Source organism: Pogoniulus pusillus, chromosome 24 (genome assembly GCF_015220805.1).
Source record: "Pogoniulus pusillus isolate bPogPus1 chromosome 24, bPogPus1.pri, whole genome shotgun sequence".
Lineage (NCBI taxonomy): Eukaryota > Metazoa > Chordata > Aves > Piciformes > Lybiidae > Pogoniulus > Pogoniulus pusillus.
The window spans coordinates 4,611,234-4,637,555 of record NC_087287.1 but is presented as its reverse complement, the minus strand read 5'-3'; the positions used below and the strand labels follow the sequence as shown (position 1 = coordinate 4,637,555).

Here is a 26,322-nt window from a genome sequence, read left to right as displayed (position 1 = left end):
CATGACTGTCTGCAGCTACCTGAACAGGCACTGTAGAGAGGCTAGTGCTGGTCTCTTCTCACAGTGATAGGACAAGAGGCAATGGCCTCAAAATGCATCAGGGCAGGTTTAGACTGGACATTAGGAATTTTTTTCCCAGTAAGAGTGGTCAGGGACTGGAATGAGCTGTCCAGAGAGGAGGTAGAGTCACCACCCCTGAATGTGTTTGAAGGTCATCTAGATGTGATGCTTGGGGATACAGTTTAGGGTGAGCCCTGTAGAGCAGGGTTAATGGTCAGACCTTGTAATCCCGAGAGGCTTTTCCAACCTGAACGTTTCTGGTGGTATTTCAGTACCCAAGTGACACTCAGCATCTGGAAGATGGGCCCAAATATTTAAGGAATTACAAGCTGGGAATTTTGGCCTCATTCTTCTAGAGCTGTTAAAACACCCCCTGAATCAGAAAGCAAATCTGCAGCTCCATCCCTGACTATAGGAGGTTCTTCCTGGTTTCAGTCTCTTTATCCACTCCAAGTTGATCTTGTCACCACTGCTTTCAGAAGCCTGATTTTATCTTTTTCTCACTGCTGCTACAAGACAGCTCGACTGCAACAAACATGTTTGCAAAGGAATCAGTTGACCCTGAAGAGAAGTGCTGACGCCAGTCTGGACTGAAAACAAACACAAGTAAAGGCTCTCTCTGACTGCAGGCAGGAGGCAGGCCCTGCTGCCTACACTGCTGACAACTGCTGTCCCTCAGGGGTCTCATGAACCTCAACAAGTAAAAGTGCAAGGTCACAGCAACTCCCAGAACCAATCCAGGATGGAGGATGAAAGGCTGGGGAACAGCCCCAAGGGGAGGACCTGGAGTTCTGGAGGGAGCAAAGCTGGCAATGAGCCAGCACTGAGTGCTGCCAGCCCTGCTCCAGCCTGTCCTGGGCTGATCCCCAGCAGCGTGGGCAGCAGCAGGGGCAGGGAAGGGATTCTGCCCTGCTGCTGTTGTGCTCTGCTGAGACCCTCCCTGCAGTGCTAGGGCAGCTCTGGAGTCCTCAGCACAGCACAGACAAGGACCTGTTGGAGCAGGGCCAGAGGAGGCCACAGCAATGCTGGCAGGGCTGGAAGGGCTCTGCTGTGAGGCCAGGCTGGCAGAGTTGGGCTTGGGCAGTCTGCAGAAGAGAAGCCCTGGCAAAGCCACAGCTTGAGCCTTGAGTTTCAGGGCCCTTCCTCCAAGACGGACATTCAGGGGCTGAAGCAGGTCCAGCCAAGGGCAATAAGCTGGGGAAGGGTCTGGAGAACAGGGCTGGGCAGCAGCAGCTGAGGAACCTGGGGATGTTCAGTCTGGAGAAGAAAAGGCTGAAGGAAGACCTCATTGCTCCCTACAGCTCCCTGAAAGGAAGGTGGAGTCAGGTGGGGGTTGGGCCCTGCTTCCTAATCTCAGGGGACAGGATGAGATGAACTGTCCTGAAATTGTGCCAGGGGAGGGTCAGGTTGGAGAGCAGGAAAATTTCTTTGCTGCAAGAGTGGTCAGGGCTTGGCACAGGCTGCCCAGGGAGGTGGTAAAGTCCCCATGCCTGGAGGTGTTCCAGCAAGGTGTGGCCATGGCACCTGGGGCAATGGTTCGATGCCCATGGTGGGGATGGGTTGAAGGTTGGCCTGGATGATCTTGAAGACCTTTTCCAACCCAAACAATCCTGTGACTATCACAATCCTGTCACTTGCCAGAGGAAGTGTGTGCAGGGCTTAAAACTGCTTTGTAGGCTGGAGGGATAAGGAGCTTAGCACAGCCTGTGGGATGCACTGTGCAATCCAACCCAAATCTCCTGAGCAGCATTTTGTCCCAGCCAGCAGCCCAGCTCTCTCCTTCAGCACAGAGCTGACTCTCCAAGCTGGGAGTTCATGTTTCACAGGACAAAAGAAATGAAAGGAGCTCCTGAATTTCCTCTTTAGCATTTCAGTCTCCTCAAGGGTAATAAACCAAAATCTCCCCCCTACAACAGATAAGTCAAACAAATAAAATGTCAAACTACTTTAGAAAGAAGCTACTCAAGATAATAGAATCCATCTCTTGGGCTGCCATTAACTGCATTCTTTTATGCATTTGGCAAAGATGTTTCCAGAGGATGTATGATAGCTAACACAGAAGGATGTGCTGCTTTTGTGTCTCCTCTTTAAAATGGGTTTAGTGCTAACAAAAGCAAAACCAAACCAGGGAACCCAGAAACCTTTCCCACATCTTCAGCAGCAATGAAACCACAGACAGTGCTGCCAAAGCAAAGCAGAGGCTGCAAGGTTGGCTAGAAGGGGCCTCACAGTTGGACTCACAAATCACAGACTGAACTGGGTTGGAAAGGACCCTCCAAGGGCATCTTGGCCAACCCCCCTGCAGGCAGCAGGGACACCTCCAGCCAGAGCAGGCTGCACAGGCACACAGCAAGGCTCAGCTCCAATGGCTCCAGGGATGGGGCCTCAAGCACAGCCCTGGGCAGCCTGGGCCAGCCTCTGCCCACCCTCACACTGCACAGCTTCCTCCTCAGCTCCAACCTAACTCTGCCCTGCTCCACTTCCAAACCATTGCCCTCAGCCTATCCCCACAGCCCCTTCTGAAGAGTCCCTCTGCAGCCTGCCTGCAGCTCCCCTGCAGGTACTGAAATGCAGCTGACATTCTGGCCTTGCTGCCCTTCTCTCAACACCTTCCAGCACCTCAACAGCTCTCTTGACTGGAGGAGCCCAGAACTGGACACAGCACTCAAGGGGTTTGGGATTACCTCATCTCTGGAAATCACCAGCTGGGAATGGGCTGGGCACTGGTCAAAGGGAGGAGAGCAACTGCATTGCACAGTTCAACCATTACCAAGCCTGCTGCTAAACCAGGTCCTGCAGCACCACAGCTCTGCCTCTTCAAAACACCACCAGGGATGGGCACTCAACCACCTCCCTGGGCAGCCTGTGCCAGGCTTTGAGAACCATTTCAGTGAAGAAATTTCTTCTCATGCCCAAACTATGCCTCCCCTGGGGCAACTTGAGGCCATTTCTTCTCATCTTATGACTTGTTACTTAGGAGAGGAGATCAATCCCATCTGACTGCAGCCTCCTTTCAGGGAAGAACAATGAGGTCTGCCCTCAGACTCCTCCATGATGCACACCCCCAGCTCCCTTGACTGCTTCTCCAGACCCTTCCCTGGACCTGTTCCAGCACCTCAATATCCTTCTTGGAGCGAGGGCCCCAAAACTGAACCCAGCACTCAAGGTGCAGCCTCACCAACACAGAGTACAGGGGAAAAATCAGTCCCCTTCTGCTGACCACAGTATTGCTGATCCATGCTAGGATGCTGGTGGCCACCTTGGCCAGCTGAGCCACACTGGCTCATCCTCCAAAGGTGAGCAGGACTTGGGAGAAGACTGCAGTAGGGTAACAAAAGCTCCTGCAGCAAGCCCTGTGTCTGCCTGGAGACAGCAAGGATGAGCTCAGCAAAGCCCCAGCTTATGAGCTGCCTGAGAAAGGAATTTTTGGGGTTCTTTCCTTGGCTGAGGTGCACCCAGAGAGCAACTCTTGCTGTGTTAATCCTTTCCCTGGGCTCCTCTGGTTTCACAGGTTGGTCTAAAAATCAGGATTTCACCTTCATGACTTCTGTTGCCATCTATAGTTGGAAAAGGGCTTCTCAAAGTGAGATTTTTTTACTTCTTATTGATTAGAGCTGTCAAAGGAGCCTGCAGGTTTTCTCCCTCCTGTCAGCCTGGAGGTGTTTAGCATGGCAAAGCCGTCTCCCTGTCAGCAGTGAGGCAAGAGGCAGCGAGAGCTGGAGCAAAACAAACGCTGGTGAGGAAAGCAAAGCATTAATCCCTTCCACGGCTCTCCTCCTGCCATCAGGCACGTGGGCAAAAAGGCTTTCCATGGCACACAGAACCTTTCAAACCTCTCAGTGTCTACAACCTGACAGCTCCTGGTCCAGTGCACAGACACAGGCAAACCAGATGGCCTCCAGAGGTCACTTCTGACCCAAACCATGGAATGATTCTGTGATCCCCCTACCCCTCTGCCAGAGAATGGAAGGAGATGAGGAGACATCTCCCAGCATTCCACCTCCTCATATCACAACACTCCTACCTCACATGAGGGCCAGCTATGATTACAGAAGAGCTGAGGCTGGCAGGAACCTCTGGAGATCACAGGCTGGGACCTGTGATTACCAAAATCCCCAAGTCTAACTTAAACCATTCTATGACTCTGTTAAAGTATTTCCAACTGTGCAAAAGCTAAAACCCACAGATTCTTCTGGCTCTCCTTGGTTCCCTCCTGCAAGTCAGACACCCTTGGCACACACGTGGGTTCCCTTGGGCTAGTGTAGGTGCTTAGCTGTGTCTCACCCTTCAGTGTTCCAACTGCCTGTCCCCCTAATGGAGCAATGGACAAGGAGCAGTGGATGGAAGCTGCAGCACAGGAGGCTCCAGCTCAACACAAGGGGGAACTTCTTGACTGGAAGGATCCAAGAGCCCTGGCACAGGCTGCCCAGAGAGGTTGTGGAGCCTCCTTCTCTGGAGCCTTTCAAGGCCTGTCTGGATGTGTTCCTGTGTGACCTGAGCTAGATTGTGTGGTCCTGCTCTGGCAGGGGGGGTTGGACTCAACGATCTCCTTGGGTCCCTTCCAACCCCTCACATCCTGTGAGCCTGAATGGCCCAAGCTGTGCAGAGAGAAGGGGCTGTGGGCTCTGTGCCTGTACAGCAGAAGTGACCATCTTGGTTGCATGTCACCTCTGAGTCACACTGCAGGTGAAATGCCCATTCCTACTGCCTGATCCCAGAGGTGAACCACTAGTTGGGCACCTCACTTCTAGTGTGTCCTTTAAAGCACAAACACAATGTCCATAACCACAGTCACTCCCCATCAGCCCAAGCAGAGGTCCTCAGCACTCACTCACATTTCACCAGAAACTCTTAAACCACAGAAGAAAACAAACAAATCTCTATCCTTAGTCTGTGAAGACAACCTTAGAGGATTCAATACAAGCACTGCCAGAGGAGAAACTGATTGTGTTTGGTTCTGTTTTTATCCTGCATGCTCTACAGGGCAGTGCTGTGCATGGTGCTGCAGGGATGAGAGTGCAAACAGGGCCCTAAGAGCTGTGTCCTCTAAATTATACAGTGATGGCTCTGCATATTTACAGCAAAGCAAACAAAGAAGCCTCCTGCTCCTCTCCAATCCTTGCTACTGCAAGCTCTGCCTGAGTTAAATATATAATCACCCCAAAGCAACAAAAGCCTTCCTGGCAAAGCAGGAAACTAGGTCAGGCCAGCTGCTGACAGCCTGTGCTTGCTGCATCTACTTGGCCTGAACCTGATCTCAGACTCATTCTTAAATTAAAGCCATTCAGAAAATTCAGAGTTGCTCAAATTTTGACATGGAAACAGAAACCAAAACAAATCTGGAACCTCAGGCTACTGGAGAGGATGCCGTAGAGGCCACAAAGATGATCATAGGGCTGGAGAACCTCCTCTGTGAGGACAGGCTGGGAGAGTTGAGGCTGCTCAGCATGGAGAAGAGAAGGCTCCAGGCAGACCTTGGAGCAACTATGCAGTACCTGAAGGGGTTCCAGGAGAGATGGGAAGGAACTTTTGACAGGGGCTGCAGTGCCAGGACAAGGGACAATGATTTTTAGCTGGGAGAGGAGAGATTGAGAGTGAAAATGAAGAAATTGTTGAGAGTGAGGGTGGGGAGACACTGGCACAGGTTACCCAGGGAGGCTGTGGATGACTCCTGCCTGGAGGTGTTCAAGGCCAAGTTGGATGAGGCCTTGAGCAAGCTGTGCCGGTGGGAGGTGTCCCTGCACATGGCAGGGGGTTGGAACTGGGTGACCTTTAAGGTTCCTTCCAACCCACCCATTCTATGATTCTATCAAACAGCCTCTGCTAGGTGCTAAATTATGTCCACTCCACCTGACTAACCTGCTCCAGTTAACTCTCAACCCTGCATGGGCAGCATAGCCCTTCTGAGGTGCATGTACCAACATTTCAGTCTTCACTCACAACACAAAGGGTGAAGAAGTGACAAAGAGGGTTATTTTCTAGCATAAATCACTGAACTTTGATTCAATTCAATGGACCTAAGGTAGTGTTACCTCTAGAGCACCACCTCCCTGGGCAGCCTGTGCCAATCCCTCACCACTCTTGCAGCAAAGAAATTGTTCCTCATTTCCAACCTAACTCTCCCCTGGCACAATTTCAGGCCAGTTCCTCTCATCCACCTTCTCCCACAAAGAACCCAAGTGGTAGGAGCTGGAGGAGAAGAGTTTCTAAATGTCAGCTAACATGAAAAGTCTTGATAGACACCAGCCTCAAGAGTATAGCCCAGGCATACCAGTTAGCACCTGATGCCCAACTTCACACTACAGAGCTTGGTCACATCCTGTTTCCATGTGCTGCAGAAGTCCACAGACCTCCACACATTGAACCAATCACCTGCAGCTCCCCACTGAAGGCATCCCCAAGCTCTTTGGGTTGTCTCCAATAGCTTGCCAACAGTGAGAACTTGCCATTTGCTACCATGGGCATCTCTACTTCAGGAGCTGCATTTCAGAAACAATCTCTGGTTTGCAGTGGCTCTCCAGACCACTCCACTGAAGGAAGCACAACTCACAGCAGCAGCCCCTCCAAACCACCCCACTGAAGGAAGCACAACTCACAGCAGCAGCCTCTCCAGACCATCCCATTAAAGGAAACACAACTCACAGCAGCAGCCTCTCCAGACCATCCCATTAAAGGAAACACAACTCACAGCAGCAGCCTCTCCAAACCACCCCACTGAAGGAAACAACTCACAGCAGCAGCCTCTCCAGATCATCCCACTGAAGGAAACACTACTCACAGCAGCAGCCTTTCCAAACCACCCCACTGAAGGAAGCACAACCCCCAGAAGCAGCCTCTCCAGACCATCCCATTGAAGGAAACAACCCACACTAGCAACCTTTCCAAATCATCCCACTGAAGGAAACACAACCCCCAGAAGCAGCCTCTCCAGACTGCCCAACTGAAGGAAACAACTCCCAGCAGCAGCCTCTCCAGACTGCCCAACTGAAGGAAGCACAACCCATAGCAGCAGTAAGCAACATCATTGCTACCAGCCTGATCCACTGTATCCAGCTTCTGCAAGTTGTCCTCTCTACCATTCACTGAGGATCCAGTTAAATGCAATTACCTGCTCAGAACCTCATTTTGGATCAATAATCAAGCACAGCCATTCACCTACCTGAGGCAGGAATAGAAGCTCAGATCAGCTGCTGGGAGCCCAGGTGACAAATTGACCTCTCCTGGAGCAGCAAAACCAGGAACCTGCAAAAGAGGAGCACCTGTGTCAGAACCACATCTTCTACAAACTACATGGAAAGCAAAACTCTCCAGTTGTGTCTTCTGGGAAAGAAGAAGAGATGTCCTCATTGCCTGGGCTAAAAATCACTGCACTGACACTTGACAGAGAGCAACCTGGCAAGGTGGTCCAAGGCTCCATTAGTGCACAAAACCCAGAGTTTGGCTCATGAAATCACCAGAATGACAAGACACCTGTCGACAGGAGCAGAGCATGGAGTGCTGAGGCCAGCTCTGGAGTCCTCAGCACAGCAGAGACAGGAGCCAGAGGAGGCCACAGCAGTGCTGACAAGGCAGGAAGCCCTCTGCTGGGAGGCCAGGCTGAGAGAGCTGGGCTTGGTCAGCCTGGAGAAGGCTCAAGGGAGACCTTCTGGAGGCCTTCAAGAAGATGATTGGAAAGCTGAAGCTTTGAGCAGGACCTGTTGTGACAAGGCGAGGAGTGATAGTTTGAACCAAAAGATGGAGATTGGGACTGGAGAGAAGGGAGAAATGTTTGACCCTGAGGCTGGGGAGAGCCTGGCCCAGGCTGCCCAGAGAGGTGGAAGATGCCCCACAGCTGGCACCATTACAGGTCAGGGTGTCTGGGGCTCTGAACAACCTGCTCTGGTTGCAGATGTCCCTGCTAAGTGCAGGGGCTTGGACTGGATGACCCTGAAAGGTCCCTTCTAACCCTAGACTGGTTAGGATTCCATGGAGGAGAAATTACCACTCTGCCAGCTTGCTACCAGCAGGTTTTAGTGAAGAGGTGGCTTGGTGACACTTGCCCTCTTCCAGGAGAGCAGAGAACTTGACAGCAAGTGATTTATCAAGTACTCTGGCTCTGCTCAGCTCTTCCCATACTCCTCACCCTCCATCACCTCAATTATGGGCTGGCTGAGAGCCTTTGAAGGGAAAGCTTTTAAGTGGAAACTGTCAGAAGGAGACATTCAAGAGGTTTTGTGCCAATGTGACCACAGCCATCAGTATGAGGGCAGGATTAGTGCAGCTGGAGTGATAGAAACCATCAGGAATGGACAATTAAGACTTCATCCTAATCCTCAAAGACAAGATACTTAAAGATCCAACAGCTTGGCTGAAACCAGTGAGATCAAAGAGTGATTTAACTCTTTCACAAAGGCCTACAAGGCCTTTGAGGATTATTTTCCCAGTGGGTTTTCCTTGCCTTCTATTCAGAGTCATCCAACAGGGTGCACTTCAAACACCTGTTTCAAGTGGAGAGGATGACACAGGTATGATCCAACCAGAGAGCCCCTAGGAGAACAAAAGTGGATGCTCAGCACTCTCAGCTTCTACTCTGTGAAGGAAAATAACTGAAAGCTGCCTTGTTCTAATTGCTGAGGAAATGAGATAGGTTAATTAGATCAGACAGAAGAAATCAGCCCATTCCTTCCTATCTCAGCACACTCAGACCAGGAATGCTACTGGGAAGGAAAAAAAAAACCCACATTTTATCACCCAAATCAAACAATTCGAGTGCAGCAGTAAAAGACCTTTCAAGTAAGAAGCAAGAGAAGGGAGATCACAAACCACTGACTGCACTGATGTGTTCCTACCCACTTCTGAATGCTCCACATAACTATGGCACTGACCAGACACATGATCCAGGAATAAATCCTGGGCTATTGCCCGAGGCTGAGGAGCAGCTCCACTGCCCACCTAATGAAATGTCTCTGCAGGCAGCATTACTGAAATGGCTTCCTCCTTCTCCTGGCTTTTAATCTCTTTGGGTTATGAACTTATTTTTTCATGTCTGCCAGAAAACTAGACCAATGTAAGCATCCATTTGGGGGCACAGATCCAGGCTGGGCAAAGAGTGGCTGAGAGCAGCCTGCAGGAGGTGGTCTTGGGGGTGTCAGTTGGTGCTGAAGTGCCCAGGAGCCAGCACTGGTGGCTGGCAGCCCAGAGCCAGCTGTGTGCTGGCTGCTGCCAGAGCAGCAGCACAGGGAGGAGTTTCTGCCTCTCTGCTCAGCCCTCATCTGCAGCACTGCCTCCAGCTCTGGCAACCCAGCACAAGAAGGCCCTGGAGCTGCTGGAGAGTCTCCAGAGGAGGCCACAAAGGTGATCAGAGGCTGCAGAGCCTCTGCTATGTGAACAGGCTGGGAGAGTTGGGGCTGTGTAGCTTGAATAAGAGAAGGCTCCAGGCAGATCTTAGAGCAGCTGTCCAGTATCTGAAGGAGCTCCAGGAGAGCTGGGGAGGGACTTTTGACAAGGGCTGGGATTGCCAGGATGAGGGGAAATGGATTGAAACTGGAAGATGGGAGACTGAGACTGGAGATTAGGAAGAAGAGGAGAGTGAGGGTGGGGAGGCAATGGAACAAGTTGGAGAGAAGTTGTTCATCCTGGAGGTGTCCAAGGCCAGGCTGGATGAGACCTTGAGCAACCTGGGCTAGTGGGAGGTGCTGAGCAGGGGGTTGGACCTAGATGACCTTCACAGTCCCTTCTAAGCTAAAACCACTTCATGAATCTATAAAAACTGTTACCACCACCCTGGCTCCATCACAAGATGAACCCCAAAAGTTCTGCTTTCAGTTTTCTCATTTCACTTTCAAAGGGCAGCAAACTCAAGACCTCTCTGTTGCCACCATCTGGCTGCTCTGCCAGCCCATGGCTCTGGCTGCTGGTTGCTCACCAAGGTTAACTCACATTACTGCAGACAACAAGCTCAAAGCCCAGGCAGCTTCAGGCTTCCTTGACATCAATCACACTGTGGACTTTGCAAACTGCTACAGAAGTTCCCTTCAACAAAAAAATAAGCCTCTGAGCTTATGACTGTGCATTTAGCTTAACCAGCCCAAGCTAAAGCAAAAGAGGTTTAAGATGTAAGGTCATAAAAAGTGTTTCTGTCCCCATCCTTTGCTTGGAGTTTGTTGAAATTCTGCCTGTCCTGGAAGACAGAAAGCACTGAAAATGTTTTGAGAGATAAACTGAAAGGCTTTATTTAATACCACTGAACTCAATACTTTCTTTAACACTATAAAATTACACCCTAAGAAGATGCTTGGCTGATTTTTCTTGGTACAAAAGCATTGTTTAAAATGCAGAGCCAGTGCTGACACCCAAACACATCCAATCATCTTAGAATCGCTGATAATGTCTTCAAAAGCCTGCCACAAAGGCAGGATTCATTGCTCTACAGAAGCCACTCCAGCTGCTGAGGTAAGCTCAGCTTCCAGGGGGAAGCAATAAAAGCCATCCCAAATGCAAATCAGCAACTTGCAGGGCAGTGGTGGTATGGGCTTAAACCAGTGACATTTCCATCAGGCTCTGAAGATATCTCTGTGGGCACTCTGCCTCCTGGAAGGGAAGATACCTCCAGCTCAGGGCCTCCCTCAAGCCAAGGCACCTCCAAGACTCAGCCTTGTCCAAAATTGAGGATGAAGATCATGTCTGAAGCAGCTCAAGGTACAGTCAGGCAAATGAAAGGAGTGAGGAACACTCCAAACCTGGATCCTGAAAGATCTGGGTCATGTAAGCCACAGTTCTTGCCCTTACAGCTGGAGAGAAACTCTTAAGTAGCAGCATTTGGCAGCAGGTCCCACCTGGGAGTGTTTTTAAGCCACAGCGATGCTGTAGCACCACCAGTCTGTCAACAGCCACATCATCATCACCTCCTCACCCTCCTTGATGTGAGAGGCTCCTCACCAAGAGAAGGCTTCTCAAAACTCAGATTTTAAACAAATACTGGCACACAGCAGGCTCCAAAGCAGGTCCCTTTTCCAGGCCCCTTGTGAAACATTTCCACCCACTGGATTTTCGTGTCAAAGGGGGAAACAATAAACAAAAGTCACACAGATGTCAGGGTTGGAAGGGACCTTAAGGATCAGCCAGTTCCAACCCCCCTGCCATAGGCAAGGACACCTCACTCTAGACCAGGCTGCCCACAGCCACATCCAGTCTGGCCTAAGACACCTCCAGGGATAAGGCTTCCACCACCTCCCTGGGCAACCTGTGCCAGCATCACCTTCACAGGGAAGAGCTTCCTAACATCTAATCTCAGCCTCCCCTCCTCTAGCTTAGATCCATTCCCCCCAAGTCCTATCCCTACCCGACAGCCTAAAATGTCCCTCCCCAGCTTTCTTGTAGCCTCCTTCAGACATTGGAATGCCACAATAAGGTCTCCTAAGAGCCTTTTCTTCTCCCAACTGCACAATCTCAACTCCCTCAGCCTGCCCTCATAGGAAAGGCTTCTGCCAGCAACAAAGACTCCTGAATTGTGGCATTTCTGTTGCAAAAGTGACTTTGGTTTAGGAACTTGCCTGCTCATTGACAACACACCACACACACTCCCCAGGTTCTTGGAGGAGCCCACACAGTTCTGTCTGCTGCCTGCAGACAGAATCATCTCCAGTGCCTGCTACCAACAGACAGCTTAAAGCCCAAGGTATCAAAAGCCAATTGAATCTGGAATTCCTCCAGGTATGGCATCCTGGAGATGAGTTTTGCCTTCGCTCAATATTCTCTTCTTGCTATCTGCAGAGATCCTCAGGGATCACATTTCTCTTCTCCCAATCTCCTGGAGCACCAGAGCAGAAAGAGAATGGGACTGTGTTTTCTTTCTTTCTCTTGACAGAAATACATCTACCTTTGATGGGCTGCATGGCACCAGAAAGCTGCTGTTTCCTATTGGATAAGAAAGGGCAGGAATGATGAGCTTCACCAGCTCCCAAATCCAACACAGCCAACTAAATATGCTTTCCCTTGCACTGCACATTAGATCTCTGTACAGAAATTATTTGTGACAATGCTCTATTACAGATTGTTCCCAAGCAAATAAGGTTAGAGGTGAGGCTGGGAAATTCATTACCCTAATAATAAATTGCAGCAGTTTGAACAGAGCTGCAGCACCATGGAGAACAGGACTGACTGATGTCACTCTGCTCTGTCCTCAAAAAACTGGTGTAGCTGAGGCCTTCCAGAGAGTATTTCCCAGAATCCCAGCATGGTGAGGGTTGGAAGGGACCTCAAGGATCATTCAGTTCCAATCCCTCTGCTACAGCAGGGCACCCACAGCAGCTTGCCCAGCAGCACAATGCCCAGGGCAGGTTGGAAATTCTCCAGAGAAGGAGACTCCACAACCTCTCTGGGCACCCTGCTCCAGTGCTCTGCCACTCTCAAAGTGCAGGAGTTTTTGTCTTGTGTTTACATGGAACCTCCTCTGCTCCAGTTTGCATCCACTGCCCCCTGTCCTGTCACAGGGCACCATTGACAAGAGCCTGGCACCATCCTGACATTCATCCTTTAGATATTTCTAGCTATGTCCAGGCCTCCAGCAACCTCACACCAAACTACTTTCTCCTCCTGCTCACAGGGAGCCTCCTGGGTGCCACTTTGTGCCCAGTGCCCCTTGTGCTGTCCCTGGGCACCACTGAGCAGAGGCTGGCCCCAGGCTCTTGCCCCCCACGGCTCCTTTAGCTATTGCTGAGCATTGCTCAGTTGCCCTCTGGGGCTGCTCTTCTGCAGGCTCTCAGCCCCAGGGCTCTCAGCCTTTACTCCTCACTGCTCCAGGCCTCTCAGCAGCTTTGCAGCCTCCCCTGGGCTCTCTCCAGCAGTTCCTTGTCTCTGTGGAACTGGAGAGCCCTATTTCAACCTGTGGTTGAATGCACACTTCATACAGCTTCACAAATTGCATTGGTTGGAAAAGGCCTCCAAGGTCACCTTGTCCAACCCTCCTGCAGTCAGCAGGGGCACCTCCAACCAGAAGGGCTTTTAAAAACAGGACAGTGAGGGGCAACGATTTGTAACTGGAGCAGGGGAGATTGAGATTTGACACAGGAGAAAGTGCTGCACAGTGAGGGTGGAGACACACTGGAACAGGCTGCCCAGGCACTTAAAACTCTCAGAGGGAGCAGAGCATAGAGCAGTGCTGAGGCACTTTGGGCAATGACACAACCATCTCAGTTCAGCTTTTCTAAGGCTTAAAAGCTTTTTGAAAGGGAAAAAAAGATTACAAACCAAAAAGCCACTCTATAGCCCTTGCCAGCTCTCACTAACCTGCCACCCAACCCTGCAGAAGCAGATTTCAGCATAAGCCTAACATAGGAAGAAACTCTTGACAGTGAGGGTGGGGAGACACTGGCACAGGTTGCCCAGGGAGGCTGTGGATGCTCCCTCCCTGAAGGTGTTTAAAGCAAGGGTGGACAAAGCCTTGAGCAAGCTAGGCTAGAGGGAGGTGTCCCTGCCCATGGCAGAGGGGTTGGAACTGGATGAGCTTTCAGGTCCTTTCCAACCCAAACCATTCTATATTCTGTGCAGCACTGCAGGGTGCTCCTTTCTCATTCCAGTTGTTCCCTAGGCTTTCCTCTTTGCCACAAATAAATCACTGAAAACTCAGCCCCAGCCTCACCACAGTTAAATCACCAAGGCACTGTTCTCCAGGACCTGAGCTACATTAATTATGTTCAGCTTAATGGAAGCAATTATTTAATTAGTACAAACTGCTGTTCACCTGCATGCTGCTGTAGAAAACACTGTGGGTTACACACAGGCCAATTAGCTGCTGAACTGCACTGCACCTGATCACGCAGCTCCTAGGATCACAGAATGTTAGGGGGTGGAAGAGACCTGTGGACATCTTCCAATTCCAATCCCTTGCCAGAGCAGGAGCATAGAATTTAGCACAGGTCATGCAAAAACACATCCAGGCAGGGCTGGAAAGGCTCCAGAGCAGGAGACTCCACAACCTCTCTGGGCAGCCTGTGCCAGAGCTCTGGCACCCTTACAGTTAAGAGGTTCTTCCTCATGTTGAGGAGGAGCTTCCTGTGCTGCAGTTCCCATCCCTTGCCTCTTGTCCTATTCCAGGGCACGACCGAGCAGAGGCTGTCCCTGTCCCTTCCTTCCTGACCCCCATTCAGATATTTACAGACATTGCTCAGATCCCCTCTCAGCCTTCTCCTCTCCAGACTCTCAGCTCCAGGGCTCTCAACCTCTCCTTAGACAGTGCTCCAGCATCCTTGTAGCCCTCCCTTGGACTGTCTCCAGCAGATCCCTGTCTCTCTTTAACTAGGGAGCCCAGAACTGGATGTAATACTCCAGGTGGGGCCTTACCAGGGCAGAATAGAGGGGGAGGAGAACCTCCCTGGATCTGAATGCCCCCCAGGGCATCACTGGCCTGTAGAAGCTCAGAGAAGTCCAGCAGGAAGCTCCCTCAGCAGCACAAAGCTTTGGATCCCACACGGTGTGATGGCCATGGAATGAAACCCAGAGGAATGAAGCTTTAAAGCTGCTGCCCTTACATTAAATGAGCTTAATTAGTTTAGAAACCAATAAAACATTGCCCCTCTCCCCGTGCCAGCATTAATTCCATGACTATCACAGCACTGGGCAGGATGGGAGACTCCTTCCAGCAAGGGCTGATGCCCCTCACGTGTGGGCATACACACAGAGGTGGAACCTGCTCTAAGAAGGGCACAACCAGCTGGCAGACACAAAAGGCAGGAGATAACCTACACACTTTTCAGCCTAAGCTGTGCTCTTAGAACACTTCAGACTGGAGAGCTGCTCTGGCTGGCAAAGCCTTGCACTGAGGCCGACTGCTCTCTAGCTCCACCAGCCCTACCCATGGGGCCAAACCAGGCCCCCAGCACCACACTGCTGCCTGCTCCAAACAGCCCCAGGGACACAGACTCCACCACCTCTCTGGGCAGCCTGTTCCAGGCTTTGAAGAACCTTTCAGGGGTGAAATCTCTCCTAACACCCAGCCTAACCCACCCTGGCACAACCTTAGGCCGTTTCTTCCCACTCTATCACCTGAGACCAGGCAGCAGAGCCCAATCCCCACACGGCTCCAGCCTCCTCTCAGGGAGCTGCAGCGAGCAGTGAGCTGTGCCCTCAGGCTCCTCCAGCCCAGCACCCCCAGCTGCCTCAGCTGCTCCTCCCCAGCCCTGTTTCCTAGAGCCTTCCACGGGGCCTAGCTCCAGCCCCTCAGCCTCCTTCTGCTAGGCAAGGCCCCAGACTGAGCGCAGCACTCACCAGCGCCAACTACAGAGGGACAGTGACTGCCCTGCCGCTGCTGGCCGCACCACTGCTGACCCCGGACAGGCTGCTGCTGGTCTCCTTGGCCACCCAGGCACCCTGCGGGCTCCCCGGCAGCTCCGCAGCCACTGCGCGGCCCTGAAGGCCTGCGCCACCCCCGCCGGCGCTACTGCCCCGCACGGGGCCTGACGCAGCCTGGCGGCGCCGCTCGGGACCGCCTCAGCAGCGCCGCCGCCAGGCCGCAGCAGCGCCACCGCCAGGCCGCAGCAGCGCCGCCGCCAGGCCGCTGCGCGCACCGCACCCTGCGCGCCTGCAGCCGGGGCTGGTGGGGCACGGCAGCGCTCCGGCGCCACGTGTGAGCAGTGCGCCCGACGCCTTCGGCTTCGCCCTGCCCTGCCCTGCCCTGCCCTGCCTTGCCCTGCCCTGCCCCTCCCTTGCCTTGCCTTGCCCCTCCCTCTCCCCACCCCCACCTCCTGGGCAGTCAGCCCTTCAGCTCCTGCCGCTACACCGCGTTCGCGGTCCGCACAGCTGCCCCTGCCTGCACGGCTCTGCCAGCTCCCTGCTGCTCCTTTACCACCGCTGCCCCGCGGAACTGGGCACCAAAGGCTCTTGCGGTCCCTTCCAACCTGGCACTGAATGACTCTGTGGTTGTTTTGCCTTGCACTGGGCCCAGTCCTGTTCAATATCTTTACTGATGATCTGGACCAGGAGCTAGAGTCCAGCATCAGTAAGTATGCAGATGACACCAAGCTAGGAGCAGGTGTGGAGGTGTTGGAGGGTACAGGAGCCCTACAGAGGGACCTCACTGCTGTCTGCAGCTGCCTGCAGGGAGGCTGTAGCCAGGTGGGGTTGGGCTCTGCTGCCAGGCAGCCAGCAGCAGAAGAAGGGGACATAGCCTCAAGCTGTGCCAGGGCAGGTCTAGGCTGGATGTTGTTAGGAAGTTGCTGGCAGAGAGAGTGATTGGCATTGGAATGGGCTGCCCAGGGAGGTGGTGGAGTGGCTGTGCCTGGAGGTGTTGAAGCGAAGCCTGGCTGGGGCACTTAGTGCCATGGTCTGGTTGGTTGGGCAGGGCTGGGTGCTAGGTTGGGCTGGCTGAGCCTGGAGCTCTCTTCCAACCTGCCTGATTTTATGGTTCTGTGAAAACTCTTAAGTATCAGCCCCCAAAGATCCATGGTCTGTTGAGAGGACACCGATGGAGCGCCCAGGGCTGAGGAAGCACTGAATGATGGGGGGAGAGGATGAGAAGCCTGATGAGGATCATGAGAAATATCAGTCACTGGCCCTCTAGTCTTAGTCATCTACCCACGCTAGGAGCACCAAAAGGCTCTTTCTCTTTCCTTCTGTCCATTTCCCTTTAATTCAAAGCTTCCCAGGAATCAGCTGGCCTCTGAGTGGTTGTTTCAAGCAGCAACTCCTTCTCATTCCTGCTAAAACCACAGAAATGTCCCCCCACGCCCACCCCCCCACTCAGAAGTGATCATCCTGCAAAGCAGGGGTGGTAGAAAAAGCAAATCCTTTTCCTCAGGACCACGAACTCGAAATGCTGCCACACCCAATGTGGCTCCAGAGACTCAGAGGAGCTGAAGAACACTGCCGAGGGAGGCATGGCGCTTGAGGGAACCACAGAGACATCTGACCTCCACTTAATTGCCTAACAAATCAGCCCTGCTCTGGCAAATGAAGGCCAGCATGGGGAAATGTCTTCTCTCACCTCCTATCACCTTCACCAGCGCATCCTCTGAGGGTCCCAGGGCTGTGTTTTACAGGATGCTAAAAGAGAAGCCAAGGCAGCCACTTGGAGATTTATGAGGAGCTCAGGGAGCCTACTGAGTGCCACCTTTCTCAGTTCATTCCTCATGTCACTGGCATAAATTGGGATCACAGTCTGCTCCCCCACTTAGGGAGCCTGCATTTTTATCTCTGCCTGCCTGCAGGTTTTTCATACTGTGTACCAACATCCATCCCCCCTCAGCTGCCTCTCTCCCTCCAGGCTTCTTTCTGCAGTCCTCAGGGAACTCAGGAAAATGTATATTCTGCCACTTCTATTTCTGTTCTCAGGTCCTTGGGGTAAAGCACTGCATTCATCCTTCCTCAGGCTGAAGAAGACCCAGTGGGATTTTCCATTACAGGTGGTGGATGAGAAGATGGACACGAGCCAGCAACGGCCACTTGCAGCCCGGAGGGGCAGTGGCAGCCTGGGCTGCATCAAAAAGCAGGCTGAGAGAGGTGATTCTGCCCCTCTGCTCTGCTGAGACCACCCCTACAGTACAGTGTCCTGCTCTGGGACCTCCAACACAAGAGAGACATGGACCTGATGGAGAGGGTCCAGAGGAGGCCACAAAGATGAGCAGAGGGCTGGAGAACCTCTGCTATGGGGACAGGCTGGGAGAGTTGGGGCTGTTGAGCCTGGAGAAGAGAAGGCTCCAGGAAGACCTTACAGAACCCTAGAAGGGGTTGGAAGGAACCTTAAAGGTCATCCAGTCCCAACCCCCTGCCATGGGCAGTGACACCTTCCACAAAAACCTGCTGCTCAAGATCTCATCCAACCTGGCCTTCAACAGCTCCAGGGAGGGGAAATCCACACCTCCCTGGGTAACAGACAGGTTGTCACTCATTCTAGATGGTTTTGAAACTATAGACCTCTACAGAATGAAAAAATCCTCTAAAAATGAGGGAAAAACCTGTTCTAATACAGCTGAAGGAGACCTGCAGGAAGGTGGGGTGGGAGGGAGTGGGTTCAGCAGAGATAGGATGAGGGCAATGGTTTGAAACTGGAGCAGGACAGGTTCAGGTTGGGCATCAAGAGGAAGCTGTGCAGAGTGAGGGTGGGCAGAGGCTGGCACAGGCTGCCCAGGGCTGTGCTTGAGGCCCCATCCCTGGAGCCATTGGAGCTGAGCCTTGCTGTGTGCCTGTGCAGCCTGCTCTGGCTGGAGCTGTCCCTCCTGCCTACAGGCCTTGGACAAGATGCCCTTGGAGGGTCCTTTCAACCCACTGCATCCTGAAAGTCTGTTAAACACAGGGGCTCACAGCAGCAGAGGTGACTTGCTGGTAGCAGCAAAGGCTCAGGAGCACAAACTGGAAAGTTAGTCAAAGCCAAGTGCTTTGCTGTTGCCAGGAAGCAGGCCAGAAGGGTTGGAGTTTTAAGAGCTACTGAGAGCATAAAGATGCAGAAGTGCTTTTCCCCAGCAGGTGTTTGCTTCTCATTTCCTGGGTTTTCTGTCTGTGTTCTCCAGCATTTAAATCTAGCCCTTGGAGCCTCAAAAGCACAAAGGTAGCTAATGTGTTATTCCAACTAAACTCCTGGAAGAAATGCCTCCAAGGCTTTTGACTGACTGAAGAAGCAGAAACATTTACCATCAGGTGGCTTCCTCAGCTACAGAAATTTGCACCCCAAGCAGCAGCACTCCAGTGCTGCTTGCAAAAGGCAAGTCTGCTAGGGCTGAAAAGAATAGTCAGCAGCAAGAAGAATTCCTGACTGGGGCTTGTGGTGAAGGCCAACTTGTTGGAGAACAACTTCAAGCTATGGCTGAGATGATGATTCCTCTATGAATCCTCTTGCAAGGATTTCTGAGCTGCTGGTGAGATTCCCCAAAGGGTAAGGGCAACAAGGATGTTTTGGGGGGAGAGAAGAGGGGGAGGGAGGAAATGCTGGTTGAGATACTGGAAGGTGTCCAAAGGGCAGCAAGGCTGGGGAGGGGCCTGGAGCACAGCCCTGTGAGGAGAGGCTGAGGGAGCTGGGGGGGTGCAGCCTGCAGCAGAGGAGGCTCAGGGCAGAGCTCATTGCTGCCTGCAGCTGCCTGCAGGGAGGCTGTAGCCAGGGGGGGTTGGGCTCTGCTGCCAGGCAGCCAGCAGAAGAAAGGAACACAGTCTCAGGTTGTGCCAAGGCAGGTCTAGGCTGGATGTTGTTAGGAAGTTGCTGGCAGAGAGAGTGATTGGCATTGGAATGGGCTGCCCAGGGAGGTGGTGGAGTGGCTGTGGCTGGAGGTGTTGAAGCCAAGCCTGGCTGGGGCACTGAGTGCCATGGTCTGGTTGGTTGGGCAGGGCTGGGTGCTAGGTTGGGCTGGCTGAGCTTGGAGCTCTCTTCCAATGTGCTTGGTTCTATGCTTTTATGCTTTATCATAGAATCAGAGAATGCCTGGGTTTGGAGGGAGCTCATCAAGTCCCCCTCCCCTGCAGTTGTTATGTTTTGTTATTTGGGGTCTAACAACTAAGGCTGCAGACTCCAAGGGAAGCATTAAGGCCAAAGCTGCTCATTGCTACATTTTCACTCGATTGGTTTGGAGGTTTTGCCCAAAGGAGAGAAAGCAAGGACAAATGTCACACTGCACAGATCACATTTTCCCACAGAACAGGACTTGGAGAATCTTCTCTCCTAAAGGAAAGAAGAAACCAAGAGCAAGTGGCAGTTTGGATTGTAGCTCAGTTCCAGTGTCACTGTCAGCCTGTCCTGTAGGCTAACATCTGTGGTCAGCTTTTTCTGGACTCTTGCCACAAGTAACCCTGACTGCCCTTAGCTTCACAGAATCACAGAGTTAACCAGGTTGGGAAAGACCTCTGAGATCATCCAGTCCAACCTACCACCTTCTCATTAACTAACCCATGGCACTAAGTGCCTCACCCAGCCTCCTTTTAAACACCTCCAGGCACAGCCACTCCACCACCTCCCTGGGCAGCCCATTCCAATGCCAATCACTCTCTCTGACAACAACTTCCTAACAACATCCAGCCTAGACCTGCCTTGGCACAGTCCTCTTGTTCTGTTGCTGGCTGCCTGGCAGCAGAGCCTAACCCCACCTGGCTACAACCTCCTTTCAAAGTTGCTGCTCCTATTTTTCCTCCCTCTAACACTCCTTCCAGCAACATACCCCAGATTCCAGCTGTCCTTGCCCAGGGAGCCAGGAGCTGCCTAAGGCCATTTGGGCTGAGTGTTCCCCACATCACCACCATGCCACACTTAAACTGTGCAGTAAAGCAGGCTGAGCCTAGCTTTAATCATTGAGCCTAGCTTGAACAGAAAAGGAAGAAGCTGCCAAGTTCCTCAGGAGGTCTCTAATAATAGCAAGACATAAAATTAAACCTGGGGAAAGATGCAGATGATGATCCCAGCCTTTAATGTTGCAAACATTGCCAAAGGATCTTCAAAGTATGAAGTCACTCGAGTATTTAACAGCACTTAAGGAGCAGCAAGTCCTATGTTGTTAGAAGAAGGGAGAAAAACATCTTGGATTGAGCTTTCAACAAGTGCTCTACAAAGGTAGATTCTTAGCTTGACAGGAAATGAAGACCTTTGAAATCATTTCATGCTACAGAACATTAAGCTGAAGCATTCAGAACCAAGGCAGAGAACAAAGCACAAAGTGATCTCTTCAAGGTCACCTGAATGATTTTTTCTCTGAGATGCAAGAAGTGTTTTAAGGTTGGATATCAGGAACTATTTCTTCCCCCCCCCCCCCAATGACAGAAACACAGAATCAAGCAAGTTGAAAGAGATGAAGACAAATTTCTTTGCTACAAGAGTGGTCAGGGATTGGCACAGGCTGCCCAGGGAGGTGGTGGAGCCATAGAATCATAGAACCAGGCAGGTTGGAAGAGAGCTCCAAGCTCCCCCAGCCCAACCTAGCACCCAGCCCTGCCCAACCAACCAGACCATGGCACTAAGTGCCCCAGCCAGGCTTGGCTGCAACACCTCCAGCCACAGCCACTCCACCACCTCCCTGGGCAGCCAATTCCAATGCCAATCACTCTCTCTGACAACAACTTCCTAACAACAGCCAGCCTAGACCTGCCCTGCCACAGCTTCAGGCTGTGTCCCCTTCTTCTGCTGCTGGCTGCCAAGGTTGTTGTCAAGCTCTGGACCAGGCTGCCCAGGAAGTGGTGAGGTCCCCATCCCTGGAGGGACTGAAAAGCCATAGAGATGTGGTGCTGATGGCCATGGTTTAGTGGTGAGCTGGCAGTGCTGGGTTACTGGTGGGACTGGATGATCTCAAGGTCTTTTCCAACCAAAATGCCTCTCCCATTCTAAGGGATTCTCTGCCTTGTCCCTCTAACACTGCCTCTTGGAGTGATTAAGATGAAAGGTGCAGAAGGCAAATCACATCCTGAGCTGTCTGCAAAGAAGCATTGCCAGCAGACCCAGAGAGGGGATTCTGCCACTTCGCCCTGGTGAGACCTCACCTGCACTGCTGTGTCAAGCTCTGGAGCCCTCTACACAGGAAGGACATGGACCTGATGGAGTAGGTCCAGAGGAGGCCATGAAAATGATCAGGGGCTTGAAGCAGCTCTGCTACCCGGACAGGCTGAGGGAGCTGGGGGTGTTCAGCCTGGAGAAGAGAAGGCTCCAGGGAGACCTTAAGAGTGATGGTCCAGTGCCTGAAGGGGCTACAAGAAGGCTGCAGAGGGACTGTTCCCAATGCCCTGCAGGGACAGGATGAGGGCAAAGGCTTCAAACCAGAGCAGAGCAGATTGAGGTTGGATGCGAGGAACAAGTTCTGCAGCAGGAGGCTGCTGCAACACTGCAACAGGTTGCCCAGGGAGGTGGTTGAGGCTCCATGCCTGGAGATATTGCAGGTGAGGCTGGAGAGGGCTGTGGGCAGCCTGTTCTAGTGGAGGATGTCCCTGCTGAGTGCAGGGGGTTGGGCTGGATGAGCTTTGGGAGACCCTTTCAACACAACCCATTTCATGGCTCTATGAAAAACCCTCTGGTGTGAGGATGCAGGGCCTGGAGCAGGCTGCCCAGAGAGGTTGTGCAGTCTCCTCTGGACACTTTCAAGCCCCATCTGGATGCGTATGACCTGCCCTGGGTGACCCTGCTCTGGCAGGGGGATTGGACTCAATGATCTCTAGAGGTCCCTTCCAACCCCTACCTACCATTCTGTGGTTCTGTGATAGCTGAAGTCAAAGCATCTCTGCAGGACAGTTCAAGGCAGCAGGAGCTGCATCCCACCCAATTAAAGAGGAGGGGGGAAAGAGTTAGAAAAAGATGAGGCTCAACAAGGCTCTGGGCAGCCTGGTCTAGTTAAGGATGTGCCTGCTGACTGCAGAGGGGTTGCACAGGATGACCTTTGGAGGTCTCCTCCAACTCAGACCATTCTATGACTCAAGGATTCTCTGCTCTCTATTAATGCCAAAGCCACCTGCCCTGCCCAGCTGCAGCTGAGCATCTTCTGACTTAACTGAGCAAATCCTACCCTACAGCAAAGACTGAGTATGGATAAATCAGACCTGAGTCACTTTAGAGCCAAGGCTGTGCTCTAGCCCATACCCAGCCTGCTATCTGGGGATAGGATAAACCTCCCAATTATACTCCTAATGAATCCCATCAGTTTGGGCATTGTCCAAGAAGCACCAACCCACCACAAACCCTCTCCAGGATGGTGATGAAGCCCAGGACAGCTCTGCCAAGGACTGGATTGTTAAAGAGGGCTTTTTTTTTAACTGGGATATCAATAATTAATCATTTTTTTTGGGGGGGTAGTTTTATTTCTATGTGGCTTATCCTTTGATGATCTCATTTACATTTCTAATGACCTATTCCCTCCTGGATTAATTGCTCCTGTTACTTTCTCTATTAATAATCAGACATCAACATTTGCATTACAGATGAATGTTTGTGTTGCTGTCACACTACTAAATCTGGCAGCATGGCACTAATGACAAGCACTTGCCTCAGCTCTGGAGGGGGAGGAAGGAGTGTCTGGGTCCTTCTCAATGAAGGCACCAGTTGGATCTTGCTGCTCTTTTAAAGTAGGCTCTGTGCTGTTACAGCATCTCAGAATCCCAGCACGGTGAAGATTGGAAGGGAGCTCTGGAGATCATCCAGTCCAGTCAAACTGGGCACCCACAGCAGCTTGCCCAGCAGCACAGTGCCCAGGGGGGGTTGGAAGCTCTCCACACAAGCAGACTCCACAACCTCTCTGGGCAGCCTGCTCCAGAGTCTCCCCACCCAGGACCCCACTGGCCTTATTGTCCATGAGGGCACACTGAGGCCTGGAGCACAGCCCTGTGAGGAGAGGCTGAGGGAGCTGGGGGTGTGCAGCCTGCAGCAGAGGAGGCTCAGGGCAGAGCTCATTGCTGTCTGCAGCTGCCTGCAGGGAGGTTGTAGCCAGGTGGGGTTGGGCTCTGCTGCCAGGCAGCCAGCAGCAGAAGAAAGGGACACAGCCTCAAGCCGTGCCAGGGCAGGTCTAGGCTGGATGTTGTTAGGAAGTTCCTGGCAGAGAGAGTGATTGGCATTGGAATGGGCTGCCCAGGGAGGTGGTGGAGTGGCTGTGGCTGGAGGTGTTGCAGCCAAGCCTGGCTGGGGCACTTAGTGCCATGGTCTGGTTGGTTGGGCAGGGCTGGGTGCTAGGTTGGGCTGGCTGAGCTTGGAGCTCTCTTCCAGCCTGCTTCATTCTATGATTCCATGCTTCTTGTTTCCCAGCACTCCCAGGTCCTCCTTCACAGAGCTGCTCTCCAGCAGGTCCCCCCTCACCTGCACTGCTTCAGGAGGTTGTCCCTCCCCAGATGCAGGTCCCCACACTTGCCCTGGTTAAACTCCATGTAAGTTCCTCTTCCCCAGCTCTCAGCCTGTCCAGGTCTCACTGGCTGGCAGCACAGCCTGACAGGCTGGCAGCCACTCCTCCCCACTATGTGCCACTTGCTGAGGGTCCACTCTGTCCTCTCATCCATGCCATTGATGAAGGTGTTGAACAAGACTGGAGCCTGTCCTGCCTCCTGGAGCACACAACTCCCATGCAACATGGCTTGCATCTGCCCACACAATCAGGGCCACTCATACTGTGAAGTACTTCTTAGGTAGATGCATGTCTCAAAGTGGTCCTCAGTGGCATCTTCAAGTCAACCAGCTCAACCTAAGGCATCTGCTACACAACCTGAAGCATTGAAGTGCTGCCTCAACTGGGCAATAACTGGGAAATTTACTTCCATAAGCCCTTCAGGGAATGTGTCATTTTCCAGTCCATGGCTGTGGTCCCTCCCCTGACCTCATGGTCTGGTTCGTAGAGCCCAGCAGCTCTCCGCACCGTGGGCACAGGCAGCATCTCCACATCCACTGGCAGCTGCTGTGCAGAAGGCTGCTCCATTCCCAACCTAAAGCTCTCCACAGCTCCCATTCCTGACAGCTGGACCCTGGTACTCCCATACTGTGCCAATCCTTCCCCATCTCCTCACAGCCTTACATCCTCTCGCTGGGGGTCATTAAGTTCTCTGCCAGGAGAGCAGTGTGCGAGGCAGGTCTGAGCGGTTCTCGCTAACGAGAGCTGAAAGCTGGGACTTGTGCAGAGCTGGGAGGCTGGAGCTGTTGAGCTGCCATAATGACATAGTGCATCTCATTAATCTGCAATTACCCTCTGACAGGGGCTGTCAATCTACCACCACTCCCAGCCAGCAGAACTAAATGTACCATTTCTGTCCCCAACGCCGCTCCTCAGACTAAAACCCATTCAAAATCCAGTTAAATGTGGGGTTTAATGGAGCATGGAAGGGGCCAAGTTCTGAATGGAGGAGGGGAGAGAGGGTTTATAGCTGTGCCACATCTGTGACCACAGAGCCTGAGAACACAAAGTGACTCTGCAGGAGTCTTGTGTGAGCATAGCAATCATTTGCTGCCATTCATAGGCAACTTGTAGAGTGGCCTCACGCATCCCCCCGGTGCAAGCAGCTTCTTCTTGCCTCTCTCTCTGTTTACCAGATCCAAGAGAGAATCACAGAATGGGGTGGGTTGGAAGGGGCCTTAAAGCTCAGCCAGTGCCAACCCCCTGCCATGGGCAGGGACACCTCCCACCAGCCCAGCTTGCTCAAGGCCTCAGCCAACCTGGCCTTGAACACCTCCAGGCAGGAGGCATCCACAACCTCCCTGGGCAACCTGTGCCAGTGTCTTACTATCTTGTCCAGACAGAGTAATACTGTCAGGATGAGTCTCCAAACTGTCCAACTGTCCAACTCACCACTTCCTTTGGTAGAGGATTCCAGTGTCCAGCTGTGCCCATGGCAAACATTTCCTTCTGCAGCCCAATGGGAATGTCCCCAGCAGTAACATGTCTCCATCCCCCCTTGTCTTCTCCATGGAACTCCTTGTCTACAGGGAGTCTCCACCCTTTATGGCCCATGGCAATAAGCTCTGCCCTAAGTCTTCTTCTCAAGGCTGAACAAACCTAGAGGTAGTCCTCCTCAGTGCCATCCTCTCTGGTACCTGTTCCAGCTGTCTCCCAAAGCACAGCACTTGCTCTGATGGTTTATCCTATTCAGCTCTGCAGAACGTGAGAGGCAACTACTGCATCACACAGCTGAGACACAGCAGTGTCCTAACTGCACTGACAGCTTCAGATGAGCCTTAGCTACAGAACAGCATAGTCCAGTGGATGGAAGCCAGGCTGAAAGTCAAAGAATCACTGAACTGTTTTGGTTGGCAAAGCCCTTTAAGATCATTGAGACAAACCATTCTCTAATTCTACCTAGGCTGCACCTCTGCCCCTCTGTAGCACCTCCAGGGATGGGCATTCAACCTGAGCAGCCTGTGCCAGGCTTTGAGAAGCCTTTCAGTGAACACATTTTCCTAACATCCAACCTGAACCTCCCCAAGTGCAATTTGAGACCTTTTCTTCTCATCCACTTCACCAACCCCCACCTCACTGCAACCTCCTTTCAGCAACGAGAGCAATGAGCTCTGCCTTCAGTCTCCTCTTCTCCACACTGCACACCCCCAGCTCCCTCAGCTGCTCCTCCCCAGCCCTCTTCTCCAGACTCTTTCCCAGTTTCGTTGCCCTTCTCTGGACCTGCTCCAGCCCCTCAATGTCCTTCGTGGAGTGAGGACCCCAAAACTGAACCCAGTACATAAGGTATAGCCTCAGCAGTGCTGAGTACAGGGAACAATCCCTGCCCTGCTCCTGCTGGCTGCACTATTGCTGGTAGAAGCCAGGCTGCTGGTGCTCTTCTTGGCCACCTGAGCACATCCTGGCTCATCTTAGAATCATGGAATCAAGCAGGTTGGAAGAGAGCTCCAAGCTCAGCCAGCCCAACCCA

At 52.4% G+C, this 26,322-nt stretch overlaps 2 protein-coding genes across 2 annotated transcripts in view; one reads left to right on the top strand and one right to left on the bottom strand.

The window, feature by feature from the left end:
- TSPAN4 (tetraspanin 4) overlaps positions 1 to 26,322 on the bottom strand; it is a 445,397-nt gene that overhangs the window by 297,640 nt on the left and 121,435 nt on the right. The window contains exon 4 of the mRNA XM_064163135.1: positions 7,220 to 7,302. The gene's annotated coding sequence lies outside the window, so the exon portion shown is untranslated. The remainder of the gene's footprint in view (positions 1 to 7,219; positions 7,303 to 26,322) is intronic.
- Positions 15,656 to 26,322, top strand: part of POLR2L (RNA polymerase II, I and III subunit L) — a 136,614-nt gene continuing 125,947 nt past the window's right edge. The window contains exon 1 of the mRNA XM_064163139.1: positions 15,656 to 15,660. The gene's annotated coding sequence lies outside the window, so the exon portion shown is untranslated. The remainder of the gene's footprint in view (positions 15,661 to 26,322) is intronic.